Consider the following 20,039-nt stretch of genomic DNA (forward strand, 5'->3'; position numbering starts at 1 on the left):
TACCTATTCTAGATACCTCTCGTAAAGGAAGAGAATTATGTTTCCCCTGTTCAGAATTATACAGCTATATGCATTATTGGAATCCATTTTCCCCTAAGGCAATAAGGGCAGATGATAGGGCAAAGGGCAAGACTTCGAAGCTTCAAATATTGCCAGCCTGTGTTGGAGTTAAGATAATGAGTTAGATGGATCATTCGCTCAACTGAGTTCCTGAATTTCCCTCATGGACAGATGTAAACCTCATCAGAAAAGATACTATTACAGATAATCCATGCTTAATGAAGATAATTGGAATTTCCATCACTAAGTCATGTGGTCACAAAATGTGATGTCATGTGACTCCATTGCTAAGCGAAGGCAATACCAGAAGTTCCCATTGCCATTAAATAAAAATTGTGGATCATTATGCAAGAACCTCATGTGACAGTGACTTGGAATTTTTTTTTTCCTCAGCTCTTATGTCTTAGCTTTCTGACTTTCCTGGACTTCCAGAGGAATCGATGGATTAAACAATGGTGGATACAGACTAATGGCTTCAATGCAATCAATGGCTATTTGCTCAATGGATATATTGGGCTAAAAAGGCTCTGCGTGGAACCATTATCTACTAGTTTTTATTAGAATGGGATGGAATTTGCTATACGGTTACATATTCAAAAAGGTAAATTTAGTAAGGGAAAAAAAGGACAACTTGAGTGTGTGAATGCAATTGAAATAAACATATACTTTCTCCCCATCAGTATTGCACAGCAGCATATCAAGGTAAATCTTCACATGTATATAGACACAGGCAAAGATACAATATTCAGAGTTTTAAAAAAATTAATTTGAAGGTACATTTTTATTTGCCATAATTTACTGAATTTACTGAAGGTTGATGGATCATAAATACATAAGATTAGGCATAATGGAGAGTTTGGATAAAATTTCACAATATAAATTAATACCATTAGCTGCTTGCATCCTGGGACTTTTCCATTATGCATCATTATCCTGGATTATGGTGGGAAATTTTTATACCAATGACTAATAATTGGAACCATATGCAGGGCTTTCTTTCACCTGGACCTTCCTTCCTAGATGTCAATTCTTGCTACCTTGTTATTGAATAAATGAGGTCCCTGGTGACTCAGAATTCCCTTCTGTTATTATAACTAATTTATTTATTAATTTAAAGGATTTCTAGTTTTGACTGAAGGTATATATTATTGAATGCACTAAATGCCACCAAGATTCTGAAATATTCCAGTTTCTCAGACAATTTCAAAATAATACGATGGTTGATCAGCTCAAAATTTGGGATAGTGAACAAATTAAGAGCAAAGTATTTCCAGATACCATGTTTTTAGGAACACGGAACATGTCAGCAGCTTATTATTCATTATAAAATTACATATTTAATACGGTGTTGATATTGCATGCTACCCAGAGAGTTTGGGGATTGGGGTGGGATACAAGCACAAACAATCCAATGTGGGAGGCAGTTAAAAAAAAAAGTCAAGGTCTCAGTAGTGCAATGATGTAGTGGTCTCAATCTACAATATATGCATGTAAAGTTGATGTGGGAAGGGCCTTTTGTCATGCCACTGTGATTACCATATTGACTTTTTTGATTCCTCTACAGCAGAGGTGTCAAACTCGATTTCATTGAGGGCTGCATTGGGGTTGTGTTTGACCTTGGGGGATTAGGTAGGCGTGGCCAGGGTGGCCATGGCCAGCTTGATTTCACTTGTGTCGGGGCACTTATGGTGGCCCCAGCGCTATGGAGCTCCATTTTCTTTGGCAGAGGCCTTCGCTCTTTCCAGGGTGGCCCCACGGGCCAGATCTAAACATCTCATGGGCTGGATCTGACCCGTGGGCAGGGGTGAAATCTAAAAATTTTCCCTATTATTTCTGTGGGCATAGCTTAATTGGTGGGAGTGGCTTGGTGGTCAGGTGACTGGGTGGGTGTGGCGAATAACAATAAATAATAAAAATAATAAAGTACACAAAACAATAAGAGATACCACAAACCAACTTTCACACTTTACACACACACAACACAACACAACTGACTCACACACAATGTAAAAGCAGCTGTACTTCACCCAAAATGGCTCCTGCAACAGCAGGAACCTCACACAGCCACAAAAAGCTCAAAAACCAACTTTCACTCTTTACACACACACAACACAACTGACACACACACACACAAAATGCCACATACAGCTTTGTGAGATTGTGTGTTTGTGTAGTTAGAGTGAAACACTACAGAAACACACCAGAAATCTCAGACAGCTGCACAAATATTTTATTTTATTATTTTATTTTATGTATATTTTTTAGATAAAAGCAGCTAAATTTAAAACTTCCTTAACTTTAAATTGCTGTCTAAAAAAAAAAACTCCTTAAAAAACCCAATTAACTATTTTTTAAAGCTCCCCACACCCCCTAGTTACTTACCCAATTCAAGGCAGGCAGATTCAGTTGCTCACCGATGAGATGGATTGCAGGCAGGCAGATTCAGTTGCTAGCTGATGCAATTGATTGCAGCAGCTGAAGCAAGGCTTAGCAAGCCCGAAAGCAGAAGCAATTAGGCAAGTGGGGACCGGGCGATTGAGTGGGCATGGGCAGGGGCTGTTGTAAGAGGTTGTAAAAAAAATGATTTTAAAAGCCTGTGATGATCAAGCAACTCAGCTGGGATTGCCAGAGGAAAAAAAGCTTTTAAAAGGCTCCTCTGACGATCCCAGCTGAAGTTGCCTGATCGCCAAAACCTGTTAAAAGGATTTTTTAAGCAACCTCTTCCACCAAAGAGCTTGTAGAAAACATGCTTTTAAAAGGTTCTGGCAATCAGGCAACTCAGCTGGGATTGCCAGAGGAGCCTTTTAAAAGCTTTTTTTTTAATACAACCTCTTCGGCCGAGGCTCAAAGGCTTTTTTTACTTTTAAAAGCATTTTTTTGGCCGAAGAAAAAATGCTTTTAAAAGTAAAAAAAAAAACCTCTGATGATCGCATGGCTCAGCTGGGGCAGGGGGCGGGGCCAGGATTTTTGCTATCAGTTCTCTGAACCACCCGCTGCCATCGCTACCGGATCGGGTGATCCGGTCCGAAGCGGGAGCATTTCACCCCTGCCCATGGGCCTTGACATCCCTGCTCTACAGGAAGAACTGATACATGATGCTGCTCAATCTTGTGCCAATGGTTCAGTGATCATGAATATCCTCTGATACCTTTGTCATCAGGCATAGGTTTGTTTTTTTTCATTTATGGATCTAAGCAGATTCATGTTATAACTATTTCGTTCTTTTACCTTGTTTTCAATAAGCTGTAAGCACAATTAAGGCATAATTTGATACCTAATTTAGAGGAGAATTTGCAAAATGTGTATCAATCAGAAAAGCTTAGATCATAATCTGGCTCCACAGGCCTCTCCTTTATTGTATCAAGATTTTCTTAACCTCACTCTTTTCTCTCCCCTGTGGATAGTTGTATGTCTTCCTCAATCTCAGCTCCTCTGGGAGTGATGATTTTGCACAGTATCTTAGCTCTTCCTAGCACTGCACTTTTCTGGACAGATTGCTCTGATGTTGTTCCTGGAATCTGTTGGACCCATTTTAGTCATCATGGCACCAAGTACCCCTACCACCACTGGAACCACTTTGGGTTTCACTTTCCACATCCTCTCTGGTTCTCCTTCAGGCTCCGATACTTCTCAAGTTTCTCAAATTCCTTTGTCTTGATGTTGCTGTCAGTTAGCACTGCTATACCTTCATGTCTGGTTGACTGGAGAGGTGGTATTCAGCAGGTTCTGACAGTTCTGGAGAACCGGTAGTGGAAATTTTGAGTAGTTCGGAGAACCAGTAAATACCACCTCTGACTGGCCCCGCCCGCATCTATTCTCTGCCTCCTACTGTAAGTCCCAGCTGATCGGGAGGAAATGGGGATTTTGCAGTAACCTTTCCCTGCAATGGGGTGGAATGGAGATTTTACACTATCCTTCCCCTGCCATGCCACAGAACCGGTAGTAAATTTTTTTGAATCCCACCACTGGTTGACTGGTCAGTACTTGCCTGTCCATCTGGACCAGAAGTTCCAAAATTAGCCCTGTTATTCTTCAGGACCTTTTGTGGAATTTCCCACCTGGACTTGACAGGAGTCTAGCCCCGTGATGGCTAACCTTTTTACCGTCGCACGCCAAAAGTGGGGGGAGTGCGGGGGAGTGGTCGTGCGTGTGTGTGTGCCCACACCCATAATTCAATGTGCCCCGCCCCCATGCATGTGCACGTGACCCCCCTGCACTCCCCTTGCTTTTGGCATGCGATGGCACGGTGAGCACGGTAGGCCCATTTTTCGCCCTCTCCAGGCTCTAGAGGCTTTCTTGGAGCCTGGGGAGGGTGAAAACAGCCTTCCCCAACCCCCAGAGGCCCTCCAGAGGCTGGAAATGGCCTATTTCCCAACTTCCAGTGGGCTCGGAATGCCCGAAAATCAACTGGCCGATGCACGCTGGAGCTGAGCTAGGGCAATACTCGGGTGGCCACAGATACGGCTCCACTTGCCACCATCACAGGTCTAGCCCATATACTCTTCAGATGTTCTTGTACACAATGCCAGCTGCTTGTGCTATTCCGTATGTTGTTCCTGCATCTTATACCCTGCCACTATGTGTTAAACTCTTTCTGAGGCCTCCCTGCACAGTCTGCATTTCAGATCCTGTCTAGTGTGATAGATACTTGTTTCTACGGAATTTAGTGCCTGTTCTTATAACTTCTATGATCAGTGCCTCAATGCTGTTGTTTAGTCTAGCCACTTCCAGGCATTGGTAGGATTTCACAATGTCAGCCAAACTCAGCTATCTGTCAATATCAATTATATTACAACTAATTTGACATTTAGGTAGTAAGGACAAGAAACACTTCACTCAAAAAACTTCAAGGCCCATTGCCAGTTACAATAGAGAATGCTGCATTAGAATGGAGAAAGACTTGGAGCAGTTTCAGTTGTCCATATGCTTATGTTATAGTGAGGATCAGTTGCAACACAATAAACTAAACCATTATATTTAATCCTGTATAGGTCCAGAAAAAGGTCAATATACTGGATGTATTCTCATAACATGCTAAACTAAAAAAAGTTCGATTATATCACAGGTGGATTTTTAATGTTGCTTAAATGATCATTATTCTAGATTTTGACAAATTGGGGTTTTATTTACAGTTTGTCACAAGTTACAAATGCCTATTTCTACAAACTCAGAATGGTATCCATTTCAAGATCTAAAATGTGATAAATTATAAACATTGATTAAACAGCCATATATGATGGGGAAAGGTAGAAAATGGCAACATATTATCTGAACTTATTTTAGAGGATATTGTACAAACATAGTCATTATTTTATTAGAATTTCCATCATACAAAATTTTTTGAACAATCTATAATTCATCTAGCTGTAAATAGTAAGAAAATAAGATGTTATCAAAAGAGCTTTAATCTAATTTTAGTCCATCTTTTTGTCAAGATATGTGCCCTTGAGATGACCAAATTTACAAAACCCAAATTTGCAAGCTTGGTAAAAATAACCATTTCACTGGTTACTGAGATAGTTGAAGACTTTTTTTAAAAGGTAAAATTGATTCTAACTAGATAATACTATATATTCTTTCCCATTGCTTGATCTTAGACAGATGTCAGTATAATTTTTTTTAAAAAGCATGTAGCTGACAAAAACTATCTTCTAGTCAGGTCTGCTATTCTCATCATCTGTTTTGAGTTAAACATCAAACAGAGCTACGTCATTCTTTGTTACATTCAAATCTTTAACAGTGAGCCCTTGTTCAAGAAGAGGCAAACTATTGCTGCCAAAGCATGCTGGGGTGAATAAGTAAATTATTATATTTATGCACTATATACTTATTTAGAAAATAAAACATAAGAATAATAGGGTTGGAAGGGACCTTGGAAGTCTTCTAGTCCAATTTCCTGCCCATGGGAGGAGACCCTATATTCTTCCAGACAAATGGCTGTCTAGTCTCTTCTTGAAAAACTCCAGTTTTTCCACAACTTCTGGAAGCAAAACCATTCCACTGATTAATTGTTCCCACTGTCAGGAAATTTTGTCTTAGTTGTAGGTTGGATCTCTCTTTGATAAGTTTCCATCTGTCCTGCCCTCAGGTGCTTTGGAGAATAGGTTGACCCCCTATTCTCTTTGACAGCCCCTCAATTACCGTATATACTCGAGTATAAGCCGAGTTTTTCAGCACGTTTTTTGTGCTGAAAAACGCCCCCTCGGCTTATACTCGAGTCTACCCTTGCAGAGCCGACCCAGGGAGAGGGTTTTTTGCCCTCGGGAACAGCTGGGCTGGCAGGACGAGCCCAAATGCTGCCGGCATGCTTTGCCAGCTCGGCCGGCTCGTTTTGGGGCGGCGGCTGGCCTCCGGCGTTTTCTTCCGCCGCTTTTTGATGGCGGCGGCGGTGGTCGGCGGAGGGGCGGGCGGAGGGGCGTTGTCACGAATACATCCCAATAAAATGCAAAGGTTTCAAAGCATGTTTTGGAAAAGCAGCGAGGGATGGGGGGAGAATGCTGCCTTGAATGTGAAAGAAACGTGGAAAACTCCAACTACAGTATAAAAAAAAAACATTTGCACTCAGTACTTTTTATTTTATTTTATTTTTTGCCAAGTTTTCCCCAGGGTTTTTTTTCCCCCCTATGGAAATTGGGGAGGTGGGGAGAAAGAGGTGAAAAAGAAAAGCCTCTTGGAAAGCGGAGAAATACGGCAAGAACAAACGATTTCTCCCCCCCGCCCCTGTCCTTCTCTCCCGCCAGTCACACGGTTCAGTTTTTTTTCAGGCTAACTATACTTTGCGTTTCACTCCCCCGAGTGAACATTGTAACCCGAGACTTGCTCGTAAACAGTGAGCAAAATTACGGTAATCTCCTCTGCCAAATCTATTCCCAAACCCTCCCACCCCCAACACCTCCGCTCCAGGCAAGAAATGAGCGCGAATCCGAGAGGGGGGCAGGAGGAGGAGGAGGAGGAGAGATGGGGGCATTGCAAGCTAGGGTGGGAAGAAGGAGGAGGAAGAAGAAGGGAGGCAAAAGAAACCGACCCTCGCGCAGATCAGCAAATTATAGCTTTCCTTCTCCAAACCAATTTTTTAAAAGGTAAAATTGATTCTAACTAGATAATACTATATATTCTTTCCCATTGCTTGATCTTAGACAGATGTCAGTATAATTTTTTTTAAAAAGCATGTAGCTGACAAAAACTATCTTCTAGTCAGGTCTGCTATTCTCATCATCTGTTTTGAGTTAAACATCAAACAGAGCTACGTCATTCTTTGTTACATTCAAATCTTTAACAGTGAGCCCTTGTTCAAGAAGAGGCAAACTATTGCTGCCAAAGCATGCTGGGGTGAATAAGTAAATTATTATATTTATGCACTATATACTTATTTAGAAAATAAAACATAAGAATAATAGGGTTGGAAGGGACCTTGGAAGTCTTCTAGTCCAATTTCCTGCCCATGGGAGGAGACCCTATATTCTTCCAGACAAATGGCTGTCTAGTCTCTTCTTGAAAAACTCCAGTTTTTCCACAACTTCTGGAAGCAAAACCATTCCACTGATTAATTGTTCCCACTGTCAGGAAATTTTGTCTTAGTTGTAGGTTGGATCTCTCTTTGATAAGTTTCCATCTGTCCTGCCCTCAGGTGCTTTGGAGAATAGGTTGACCCCCTATTCTCTTTGACAGCCCCTCAATTACCGTATATACTCGAGTATAAGCGAGTTTTCAGCACGTTTTTGTGCTGAAAAACGCCCCCTCGGCTTATACTCGAGTCTACCCTTGCAGAGCCGACCCAGGGAGAGGGTTTTTTGCCCTCGGGAACAGCTGGGCTGGCAGGACGAGCCCAAATGCTGCCGGCATGCTTTGCCAGCTCGGCCGGCCCGTTTTGGGGTGGCGGCTGGCCTCCGGCTTTTTCTTCCGCCGTTTTTGGTTGGCGGCGGCGGCGGTGGTCGGCAGGGGGGGCGGGGGGCGGAGGGGGCGTTTGTCACGAATACATCCCAATAAAATGCAAAGGTTTCAAAGCATGTTTTGGAAAAGCAGCGAGGATGGGGGAGAATGCTGCCTTGAATGTGAAAGAAAGCGTGGAAAACTCCAACTACAGTATAAAAAAACATTTGCACTCAGTACTTTTTATTTTATTTTATTTTTGCCAAGTTTTCCCCAGGGTTTTCCCCTATGGAAATTGGGGAGGTGGGGAGAAAGAGGTGAAAAGAAAAGCCTCTTGGAAAGCGGAGAAATACGGCAAGAACAAACGATTTCTCCCCGCCCCTCCCGGCGCGTCCTTCTCTCCCGCCAGTCACACGGTTCAGTTTTTTCAGGCTAACTATACTTTGCGTTTCACTCCCCAGTGAACATTGTAACCGAGACTTGCTCGTAAACAGTGAGCAAAATTACGGTAATCTCCTCTGTCAAATCTATTCCCAAACCCTCCCCCAACACCTCCGCTCCGCAAAGGCAAGAAATGAGCGCCGAATCCGAGAGGGGCAGGAGGAGGAGGAGGAGGAGAGATGGGGCATTGCAAGCTAGGGTGGGAAGAAGGAGGAGGAAGAAGAAGGAGGCAAAAGAAACCGACCCTCGCGCAGATCAGCAAATTAGCTTTCCTTCTCCAAACCAATTTTTTAAAAAAACCCGTTCTACCAGAGCAAATGGCAAATAAGCAGCCCGTTTTGAGTCTGATTATTGTTTCATGTGGTTGCCCTCTCTGATCTCCTTGTACATGACAAGGCACCTCTAACCCAGCGCTTTGTGTTTGTTATTGGTAATTCTCCTCTCCTTCTTCCATTGGAGTCCTCTCCCTTCCTTTCGAGCAGGCGGGCGATTTACCTTCTCTGCCTCTTTTATTTTCCTGGAGGTGGAGGTGTATTCCTAAGGATGCCTTCAGTGCTGGGGAAGGAGCCGATCCATGGAGGGAGGCGGCGCTGCCGAGCCGCTGCTTACAGAGGCGAAAGAGCCAGGAGACCTTGGCATGGGTGGGCGGCTGGTGTAAGGCAGGGCAGAACCTTGACCCGCAAGGATCCCGGGAGGTGGGGGCGAAGAGAGGCAGAGAAGGAGGAGGAGGAAGGAAAAGAAAGAAAGGGGAGTGAAAATAAGAGCAGTCCGAGCAATAAATAAATATTGCTGGGCTGCTTTCCAAAATCCTCAGCACGGAACTAAAAGTTGCAAGTGTTTTGTGAGTTCAAACAGTCCTTCAGACTAACACGTTTCATTAAAAGATACAAAGTTTGGTAAACTGAAGCTCGCTCTGTCAATGCAAAAAATCATCATCATCATATAATAATAATAATAATAATGATAATAATAATAATAATAATGATGATGATGATGATGATGATAATGATAATAATGATAATGATAATAATAATAATAATGATGATGATGATGATAATGATAATAATGATAATAATAATAATAATAATAATGATGATGATGATGATGATAATGATAATAATGATAATGATAATAATAATAATAATAATGATGATGATGATAATGATAATAATGATAATGATAATAATAATAATGATAATAATAATAATAATAATAATGATGATGATGATGATGATGATAATAATGATAATGATAATAATAATAATAATAATAATAATAATAATAATAATAATAATGATGATGATGATAATGATAATAATGATAATAATAATAATAATAATAATGATGATGATTATGATAATGATAATGATAATGATAATGATAATGATAATAATAATAATAATAATAATAATAATGATGATAATGATGATAATGATAATGATAATAATAATAATAATAATAATAATAATGATGATGATGATGATGATGATGATGATAATGATGATAATGATAATGATAATAATAATAATAATAATAATAATAATAATAATAATAATAATAATAATATTCAGCCGTGCTTTGATGGCAGCCTGACGTAAAATGGGGGCAGGGGATACATACAGTTAGGGAAAAATAACAAAACAACGTTTTGGGCTCAATTGCAGTCTTAAATTGAGGACTACCGGTACTTGCAATTTGAACCTTATTGGACACTTCATTCCTGGAGGGTTTTTAAAGAACAGACTGGACAATCCTTTGTCTGAAACAGTATAGGATCTCTTGCTTGAGGAGTGGGGACTGGACTAGAAGATCACTGTTAGTTTGGGATATGTTCAGAGCCCACACATCTGATGACATAAAAAAATTGGCAAAGTCATCTCAAGTCACTTTGGCCGTTATTCCAGGTGGGCTTACATCTGTATTGCAGCCCCTAGATGTCAGTTTAAATAAACCTTTCAAGGACCGTGTGCGAAGGATGTGGCATGAATGGATGACATCTGGTCAAGCTCGTCTGACAAAAGTTGGAAATCTGAGAAAGCCAGACATAGAACTAATAGCACAGTGGGTTCGTGATGCATGGGAAGATATTCCAGAGGACATGGTGCAACGTGCCTTCAAGAAATGTGGCATTAGTAATGCTATGGATGGCAGTGAAGACAGCGCATTGTATGAGAGTGACAGCAGTGATGATGGCGACTGTGAACTCAGTGATGACGACAACGTATATCGGATAACATCACAGAAGCTGAAGTAGCTGAAGCTCTGTTTGGACAAACAGATGATGAGGAGGAGAACTCCAGTTTTGAGGGATTTTAGCTCTCGTTAGCTTGGTTGCTGTTACTTTTAAAGATACTGTATTTTTGATACCATATTCTTTTTGGGGACCCCCTTTTGCACTTTTATTGTTTTTCGTTCAAATAAATATTCATGTTATTTTACTTGGCTCTATCTTTATTTTTTACATTGACCAGTAGCTGCCTCATTTCCCATCCTCGGCTTATACTCGAGTCAATAGTTTTTCCCAGTTTTTGTGGTAAAATTAGGTACCTCGGCTGATATTCGGATCGGCTTATACTCGAGTATATACGGTACTTCTCTTCTCTGTAGCAACAACTGAAGGCTGCTATCATATCACCCCTAGTCATTTTCTTCATTAGATTAGACATACTTGTTTCCCTCAATTGCTCATCATATGGTTAGCCTCTAGAATTCTTATTATCTTTGTTGCTCTTTGCTGCACTCTTTCTAGGGTCTCAACATCTTTTTTTGTATCATGGTGAACAGTATTGGATGCAGTCTTCCAACTGTGGTCTAACTAAATCATGATGTAACCTAGAAAATGAAAGTAGACTGCTATTATATAATGGGGGGAAGAAGAAAGCTGCCCCAGTAGAGAAGATTTTGGAAAGCATTCAAATGTCTAAATTTAGAATGGGATGAATCTTCTCAGGAATCACCAGAAGCAAACAATTCCAGAGGACCAGTTTCCCTCTGAGAAGAAATAATGGCTATTTATATATCACCTTAATTAATGGGGAAATGTGCAGATTTATTCCACGCATTTTAATGATAATTTGTAGTGAATGCAACATTATTTTCTTATAATCAGTCATAATGTAGTACTACAAGTAAAATATCAGCTGGTTTATTGAAATCTCCCCATTACAGCACCTCTTCACCCTGCCTCAACCTCTAATTACATTCAAAATTATTGCAGTGAAGGTCTAGCAGTATTAAGGATTCCAAAACCCTTTAATATGTCTTGATATGGCTGGTATTTGAGGTTAAAGACTAAATTACACATTTCCCATAATCTCTAACAGTCATCACCTTTGTTAGTAAATGTTAAAAGTATTTCCATGTGGCTGGCAAAATTGGCTTATATGCCATAAAATGCCTTCTCAATTGATACAAGGCTACAAATTACATTTCCACATTGTACAGCTTAAGTGGTCCTTTCATTTAATTGACTTTACAAGCAATTATATTTTCATTTCAAGATTGGAGATTGTTTAAAAATGAAAGTGTTTTTAAACTTTACTGGGGTGGAGTCGCCATTTCTAGAGATCTAAGGAAATATAAAATTTTTCTGCACTAAAATCAAGTAGTTCATGAAGATAGGGGAAATTTTCCAAAACCCTTTAGCAAAATGACTATTTTAAGTTGAATTATCTGCATTTTCATTGGCTTCAACGTGACAGTTCAAAAAAATCCCAGTGGCAATTCAAAACACAAAATATAACTTTGTGAATTGGGGGATATTACAATTCACAAATACATATTTTTTTTCTGGGAGATCTTTTGTTCTGTATCAGAAAACCTGGATAATCTTCCATAACTTTTTCTTTTCTAGATAGTGAACTATAGATCCATCAAACTCCAGACAGCTAGTCACTGAATCGAATGTTAAACATCACTAGCTGTGATGAACACTTGAGCTTCCAGGAACACTTTCTGCAAAGAGAAGATCAAAACAGGCAAAATGGTGGCAACATAGGAGCAGGGGCTTCATTTGCAATGCAATGGCTGATATTTTGCCCTTTTTCAAACATATTCTAATCCCCTCTCCCCATGAATGATGGTGGCCTCTAGGCAAAACCCAGAGAGGAAATGTACTTCTAATCCACAACAGTATACATCCGAATTGCTTTTTTTCCCATGAATTTTTGTATAAACTGTAATTTCCTGAGCTTGGTTAAATTGTTGAACTATCATTTGGTTTTTATGAGAATGCATCTTCTGCAGTTTGAATTCATAAAGCATAGCTTGCGCAGCACGGTGCTTACATTCCTACAACATCAAAATCTAACACATCATATTACAATTCAATTGTCTATAACAAAAGAAGACAGGAATGTTGGGATTCCCTTTGCTTTTTCAGAGAAATAGAATTGTTTTGTAATTAATTGTTCAGTTCTGTTCCATAATGGGCAGAAATGATCAAATGTTGAATGACCTACACATAATGCTGAACCATAAAATTTGTTTTGTTTTACTGTTGTTTGAACAAGGCCATATAGCTTGTTCCATATAACCAGTGGTGGGATTCAGCCAGTTCGCACCACTTTGGGAGAACTGGTTGTTAACTTTCTGAACAGTTTGGCAGACTGGTTGTTGGAAGAAATCATTAGGGCAGAGAACCGGTTGTTAAATTACTTTAATCCCACCACTGCATATAACGTAGTTTATAATTACATTATCTGAGAATTTGGCCAGTGGATCAAATCATAGAAGCCCACTATGTTTTGCAGAAGACCCCCCCAAAGAATGAGTGGCTTCTTCACTAAGTTTGGAAAGGACAACTTCTCAATGAACCAAGGTTTAAAGTTTTCCCTTAAATTGTTCATTTTATACATCTTTTGCTCAACCCAACAGAATAACTGCAAACTGAATTAAGAACTAAAAAAGCTATCAGAATGCCAGCATTTGGTGTATTGTACTAAGCTACAAGCCACCACATAGATTCCAAGGAACTTTGACTCTCCTATAAAGGAATTATTTGTTGGATAACTGAAAACACCTGGGTGCATGGAATTTCCTGCTGCAGCTCAGCTTTAATTTCCTCATAGTTAAAAAAAACAAAAAACAAAGGTGGAAGAAAGCACCAATCAATCAAAATAAATTGCCAATGCACTGTAGCAATGGTAGTATTTTCAGTAATTAAATTCTAATCTCCACATGATTTGTTCTAAGTTACTTTTATTCAAACCATTCATCTGCCCCACCTTTGTGTTTTCAAAGTTTTTGTGTAGAACCTCGTAATTATTAACACCAGTTTCCCAGGCCATGATATTTTGTGCCAATTGCAACCATTCCTGGATCAAAAGGCCTTGCTCACCATGACTCACATCTTAGTCAGTTCCAGTCAGTGGTGGAATTCAATTTTTTTTACTATTGGTTCTGTGGGCATGGCTTGGTGGGTGTGGTGTGGTGGGTGTGGCAGGGGAAGGATATTGCAAAATCTCCATTCCCACCCCACTCCAGGGCAAGGATATTGCAAAATCTCCATTCCCACCCCATTATGGGGCCAGCCAGAGGTGGTATTTGCTGGTTCTCAGAACTACTCAAAAGTTCTGCTATTGGTTCTCCAGAACCTTTTAGAACCTGCTGAATTTCACCCCTGGTTCCAGTTAGATTACAGTTCCATACAGGCTTTCCTTTGAAAACCACTCACAAGTATTAACTGATGCAGAACACAGTCATACACACATTTTTTCTTTTAGAAAGAATGTTCAATTTAATAGCAATGCTCACGTTACAGTTTTTAAATTTTGTTCCAACAGTCTCTTCAATATCTTTTCCATTTCATCACCTGGACACAAATGAGAAACTGAACTTACTGTGAAGGGTTTCTTCAGTCGGTGATAAATGAAATGCATCAGTCAGTGTCAGCCACAGAAATTGGAACAACCAGATCATGATGCGTGATTCGAGTACCGTACACAACAGCTTTCAGTTAGTGATGTATTTGGCTGTTAAAGCAAGTTGTATCCTGAACTCAAGTACTATAACTGAAAAATTCCTCATATCCACTTAATTTTTGTTTCAGATGCTGTTTTGTACAAGAAGAGTTAACATAATAATGAACCTTTTACTTATATGTTTTCTTCTTCATCACAACATAGTTGTGTCATTTTAAATGCAAAGGAATGCCCTTTTATTTGTTACACCAACACCAAAATTTTGGCAGTTTATGGAAAAATCTAGAGAAAATTAATCTAATGTCAAAATATTGAAGCACTTTAAGAAAATCCATACAGTGCATGAAACCTAGCAAGTAATTGTTGAAAGTCTTATTATATTTCTAATACTCAATTAATCTGGATTATGAATTTCTTTTGTGGGCAATATTACACTCTAGTTTATTATATGTATTTAAAAAATTGTTGTATTTTTAAAATTTGTATTTTGTTATACTTGTCGGAATTGTGTAGGTGTCAGCGTTCCAGAAAAGCCCCCCTCTTCAACTAAAGACTCCATGTCCATAGCTGTGGACAGTAGGATCTTCTGCTTGAGCAGGGGCTGGACTAGAAGACCTCCAAAGTCGGCTGTCTTTTGATGAACACCTGGCGGCCGTCGCCAGGAGGGCCTTTTACCAGGTTCGCCTGGTTCGCCAGTTGCGTCCCTTCCTTGATCGGGATGCCTTATGCACGGTCACTCACGCTCTGGTTACGTCTAGGCTGGATTATTGCAATGCTCTCTACATGGGGCTGCCCTTGAGGTGCACCCGGAGGCTGCAGTTAGTCCAGAATGCGGCTGCGCGAGTAGTAACGGGAGCCGCTCGTGGCTCCCACGTGACATCGCTGCTCCGTAGCTTGCACTGGCTTCCTGTGGTCTTTCGGGTGCGCTTCAAGATTTTGGTAACTATCTTTAAAGCGCTCCATGGCTTAGGACCCGGGTACTTACGAGACCGCCTGCTGTTACCTTTTGCCTCCCACCGACCCGTACGCTCGCACAGAGAGGGTCTCCTCAGGGTGCCGTCCGCCAAACAGTGTCGGCTGGCGGCCCCCAGGAGTAGGGCCTTCTCTGTGGGGGCAGTGGCGCTCTGGAATGAACTTCCCCCCGGTCTGCGTCAAGTGCCCGATCTTCGGACCTTCCGTCGTGAGCTCAAAACATATTTATTCATTAAAGCGGGACTGGCATAATTAGTGATGTATTTTAATTGGGGTTTTAATATTTTTTAACTTTTTAATTTAAATTTTAATAATCGGCCTTTAAAATTTGCTCTTTTTAATTGTTGTTTTAAACTGTATATATCTTTGTTTTTACTTTGGCTGTACACCGCCCTGAGTCCTTCGGGAGAAGGGCGGTATAAAAATTTAATAAAATAAATAAAAAATAAATAAAGTCCTTTCCAACTCTGTTATTCTTTTATTTGAGGGGGGGGGAAAACATTTTCTAATAATATATGCAAGAGTGCACAGTGTCCTCTACTGGTTGAAAATAATAACTGCACTAGCACTATTTCTGCTAGCATTTCCCTTTTCAAGATAAAGGAGTCTTTTACATAGCGTATTGTGTACAGGTAAACTTCAACTTAGTTACAACGGCACTGAAAAAAACTAATTTATGACCATTTTTCACATTTACAACTATTGCAACATCCCCATGGTCATGTAATCAAAATTCAGACACTTGGCAGCTGACTCATATTATGCAGTGTCCTAGTCATGTGACCATTTTGCAATCTTCTGACAAGCAAAGTCAATGGGGAAGCCAGCTTCACTTAACAACTGTGTTACTAACATAACAACTGTGGAGGTTCATTTAACACTCATGGCAAGAAATATTGTAAAATGGGGTAAAATTCACTTAACAACTGTCTCATTTAGCAGCCAAAATTTTGGGCTCAATTGTGGTCATAAATTGAAGACTGCCTGTATTTATATTCATTTTGAAACACATATTGTTACTTTATATAGATGTAATATTCAATTGACATTTAGTATTGGCTCTTTTTTATCCTATATATCCTGCATCTTTTATTTTGATGTAGTTGGTGATTCATTTAGATTCTGCATATTCCCAGTCTGCAAGCTGGCCCATAGTGGGTAACAACAGAATAAGTTACATAATTAAAAAAGAAAAAATAACATAATTTTATGATGTTTATTATTCTATCTAATACTATAAGCAAGCACAATAAAGTCAAAAGACAATACAAGGCATCCTTCTTAAAACATAATAAAGAGCCTGACTGTTCTCTATGCCCCTTAATATGTTAATAACATAAAAAAGATGAAGTGTATGTTTGACTAGGCACAAAAAGCACATCAGAGGCTGGGGAAGCTATCAGAATTGGCAGAACCCCAGTACCATCTTCTTTAATTGCATGGAATCTACATTGGGGATTAAGACATGGGCTGGAGGGGTATGTCTCACTTCTAAACATATCATGCCCCATCCATGCTTTCATCTCTTTATTTGGAATATCCACACCTTTTTTATTTATTTATTTATTTACATTTATATCCCGCCCTTCTCCGAAGACTCAGGGCGGCTTACACTATGTTAGCAATAGTCTTCATTCTATTTGTATATTTATATACAAAGTCAACTTATTGCCCCCAACAATCTGGGTCCTCATTTTACCTACCTTATAAAGGATGGAAGGCTGAGTCCACCTTGGGCCTGGTGGGACTAGAACCTGCAGTAATTGCAGGCTGCTGCTGTTAATAATAGACTGCATTAGCAGCCTGAGCCACAGAGGCCCCTTTCATCTCTTTTCACCAGGCATAATAAATTTGTTCTAGAGCGTTATTATCACATCCAAATCCCCTCAGGACTCTATTCAAAACTTTCTTCTTTAGCTTCTAATCGGCTAACACTTCCAGTACAGGATGTTTTTTTTACCTTAAATGGTGGTTGTTGTTTTTTTGAACCCCTGATTTGCTTGGCCTTTGTTCTGATGATGCTAATGCTTGCTCCTCCAAGTCTATCAATAAATAAATAAACTCTTAATGGACTTTATTCTTTGTCACAAGGTACTATAAATGAAATCCTGAAAGTAGCCATGGATCCACATTGTAAGGTTTTTAGTTCTTGAATATTATTATTTCCTGCATTCTCACTCAATAACATGAGCTGCTGCTGCATGTGGAAAAATGCAGTCGTATCATAAAAGCACCTGAAGATCTTACCACATTAGAAACATTTGTATTTAAAACAAAACATTCATAGTTTATACATATATACATATATTTCAGCTAGATAGGTATAAAATGGATTTTTAAACTATGTACAATTTAATATTGAGACGACTTTAGGATATGTTCATTTGTTGCAATAGTAGCAATGTAAATCTAAACTCAGAATCTTCCTCAGGATTTTGCAAATGTTACATCGGCTAAATAAGTCAGGATCATTTATTTTGTTTCTGAATTTCTATTGCTGATCCCAAAAACACCCATGGTTTGGTAAGAAGAAACCCTAAGAGGAATGTAATCATATCAGTCAAATGGGATGAAACAAATTGCTTCTACAAAATATCACTGCAACTAAACATGGCTCTTATGAATCAATCCTAATGCCCTGAAAGTTTGACAGCTGTTCAAGAGGTCCAATTCTGAAACAGAACTCAGAGCCAAGAAGGGCTGGAACCAATTAAGAATCTGAGAAACAGAATCAGAAAACAGCCTAGATCGCTCAGGAAATAAAAGATTCACGAAAATCTGCAGCAGAGGGAAAATGTGTATTTTGCTTTCCCTCTCAGACTTCAACCTTTTCCCCAGTGATATACTCTAAACATCTAGATGGGCACTCCCTCCTCTGCCAGGGCATTATTGGCAGGCGGCCATGAGGGCCAGAGAGGTGCCAGCAGGCTTCATTGCAGGGGATTTAACTGCAGTCCCCTCAGCGTGGAGGCCTGACACCAGCGTCCCCCTCACCACTGGCTGCAATGCATTCCCCTGCTGGCTCTGAGAGTGTCCACTGTTATTCATGATCCAAGAGAGGGCAAGTGGTGGAGGGGGTCCCAGGTGGGAGAAAGGCAGGTGAAGGAGGAGGGAGCAGTGCTGCCCAGCAAGACTGCAGTGCTCAAAACGTCAGGGAACGGAGAGCCAGAGAAAGAAAGATAGGAGGAAGAAGGAAGGAAGGAAGGAAGGAAGGAAGGAAGGAAGGAAGGAAGGAAGGAAGGAAGGAAGGAAGGAAAGAAATAAAGAGAGGAAGGATGGAGGAAGGGAATGAGGGAGGAAGGAAAGAAGATGGGAATGAAGGAAGGAGGGAGGAAGGGAATGAGAGGGAGGAAGATGGGAATGAATGGGGGAGGGAGGGAGGAAGATGGGAAGGAGGAAAGGAGAAAAGAAGGAAGATGGGAATGAATGAATGAATGAAGGAGGGAGGGAGGGAATGAGGAAGGAAAGAAGATGGGAATGAAGGGGGGAGGGAGGAAGATGGAATGAGAAGAGGAAGGAAGGAAGGAAGGAAGGAGCTGCGCAGCCGAGACCGCCGCCGAACCACCGACTGAGCGCACCAAGGCCCCTGAGGCGGAGGAGGAGGAGGAGGAGGAGGAGGAGGGGATGTGACGAGCTCTGCGCGCTATGCATTGTGGGAGCGCTTGCACGTTCGCCCGAGTCGTTCCAGTTCACGCGCGACGGAGCTCAGAGGGGAGCGGGAGACGCCGGGGGAGGGGGGGGACGTACTGCTGCTGCCGCTGCCGACCCCGCTGCGCCGTAAGTGACCCACGCCGCGTTTCTTCCCCGGAGCCTCTAGGACGCGAACGCTGCCGGGCGGCGGGGCTCGTCCTTTGTATGCTCGCCGCTCTTCTCTCTCGCTCTCTCTTGGGAAGGTGGGGTTGGGAACGGCTGGCTCTTCGCTCTCTTGCCGTTGCAGTCCCGAGGGTGGCTGTTTTGCAGGAGGCGGCACCTGTCTTGCCTGCCCGGGAGTCGCTGTCAAGTTCGGCTCTTGGGCGACCTTTGGGAGAGCCCAGCCGCGACTTTCTTTTTGGGCAGCTGGGATCTGTGTAGGGGGGTGGGGCATAGGAGAAAGATCCCTTTCTCGATCCGCCCGAGAACGGGATCGACAGGGTTAAGGGAGAGCTGGAAGACTTCCCCGCTTTGCCCTTAAAAGAGAACCAGGAAACAAACTCTTCCTTCCATCCTAAGATCGTTGGATCTGCTCTCATTTTGACTTCAGCTCGAGCAGGGTCGGATTAGGAAGCGATCCGCAAATCCTGAAGGAAACAGCTCCTCCGTTGCACCAAAATGTTAAAACATTTTTTTTTAAAAAATGGTTTGGCTTGCTCCGGTTACGTTTCTCATCCCTCCCTCCAACCGTCCTTCACTTTCCTCTTTCATCTCACTTCGGGTCATTGGACAGATAACGAAAAGGGGTTGCAAATAGAAATGTTGGGGGGGGGAGTTAATGGGGGTCATGTTCCCTGTTTCAGGGCAAAGGATGCTCTGTCCTGGCCCAAAATTCTTTGCTCAAAAATAGCTTTTTAAACAGTATTATCAAAGGGATGGATGAAATAATGTGGAAGAAAATACCATTTCAGGAAAGAGGGGGGAAAAATAACCCCAAAATTTTGAGGGTATTTTAGAAATCTGAACCAAAGCCGAGATGCTGAAGGGGCAACATTTACCCTGCCTTCTGAAGCAGGCAGCCATAATAAAATGAATAATAAATGTGTTAGAAGAGCTGATTCTTGAATTGTGATATTCAGTTTATAA

The 20,039-nt window shown here is 41.0% G+C and overlaps 1 protein-coding gene across 13 annotated transcripts in view; it reads left to right on the forward strand.

The window, feature by feature from the left end:
- The first annotated feature begins 18,924 nt into the window (after positions 1–18,924).
- Positions 18,925–20,039, forward strand: part of LOC131190165 (core histone macro-H2A.1) — a 42,393-nt gene continuing 41,278 nt past the window's right edge. For all 13 annotated transcript variants that reach the window (XR_009153241.1, XR_009153247.1, XR_009153242.1 and 10 more), the window contains exon 1: positions 18,925–19,040. The gene's annotated coding sequence lies outside the window, so the exon portion shown is untranslated. The remainder of the gene's footprint in view (positions 19,041–20,039) is intronic.

Source organism: Ahaetulla prasina, chromosome 2, assembly GCF_028640845.1.
Source record: "Ahaetulla prasina isolate Xishuangbanna chromosome 2, ASM2864084v1, whole genome shotgun sequence".
Taxonomy (NCBI): Eukaryota; Metazoa; Chordata; class Lepidosauria; order Squamata; family Colubridae; genus Ahaetulla; species Ahaetulla prasina.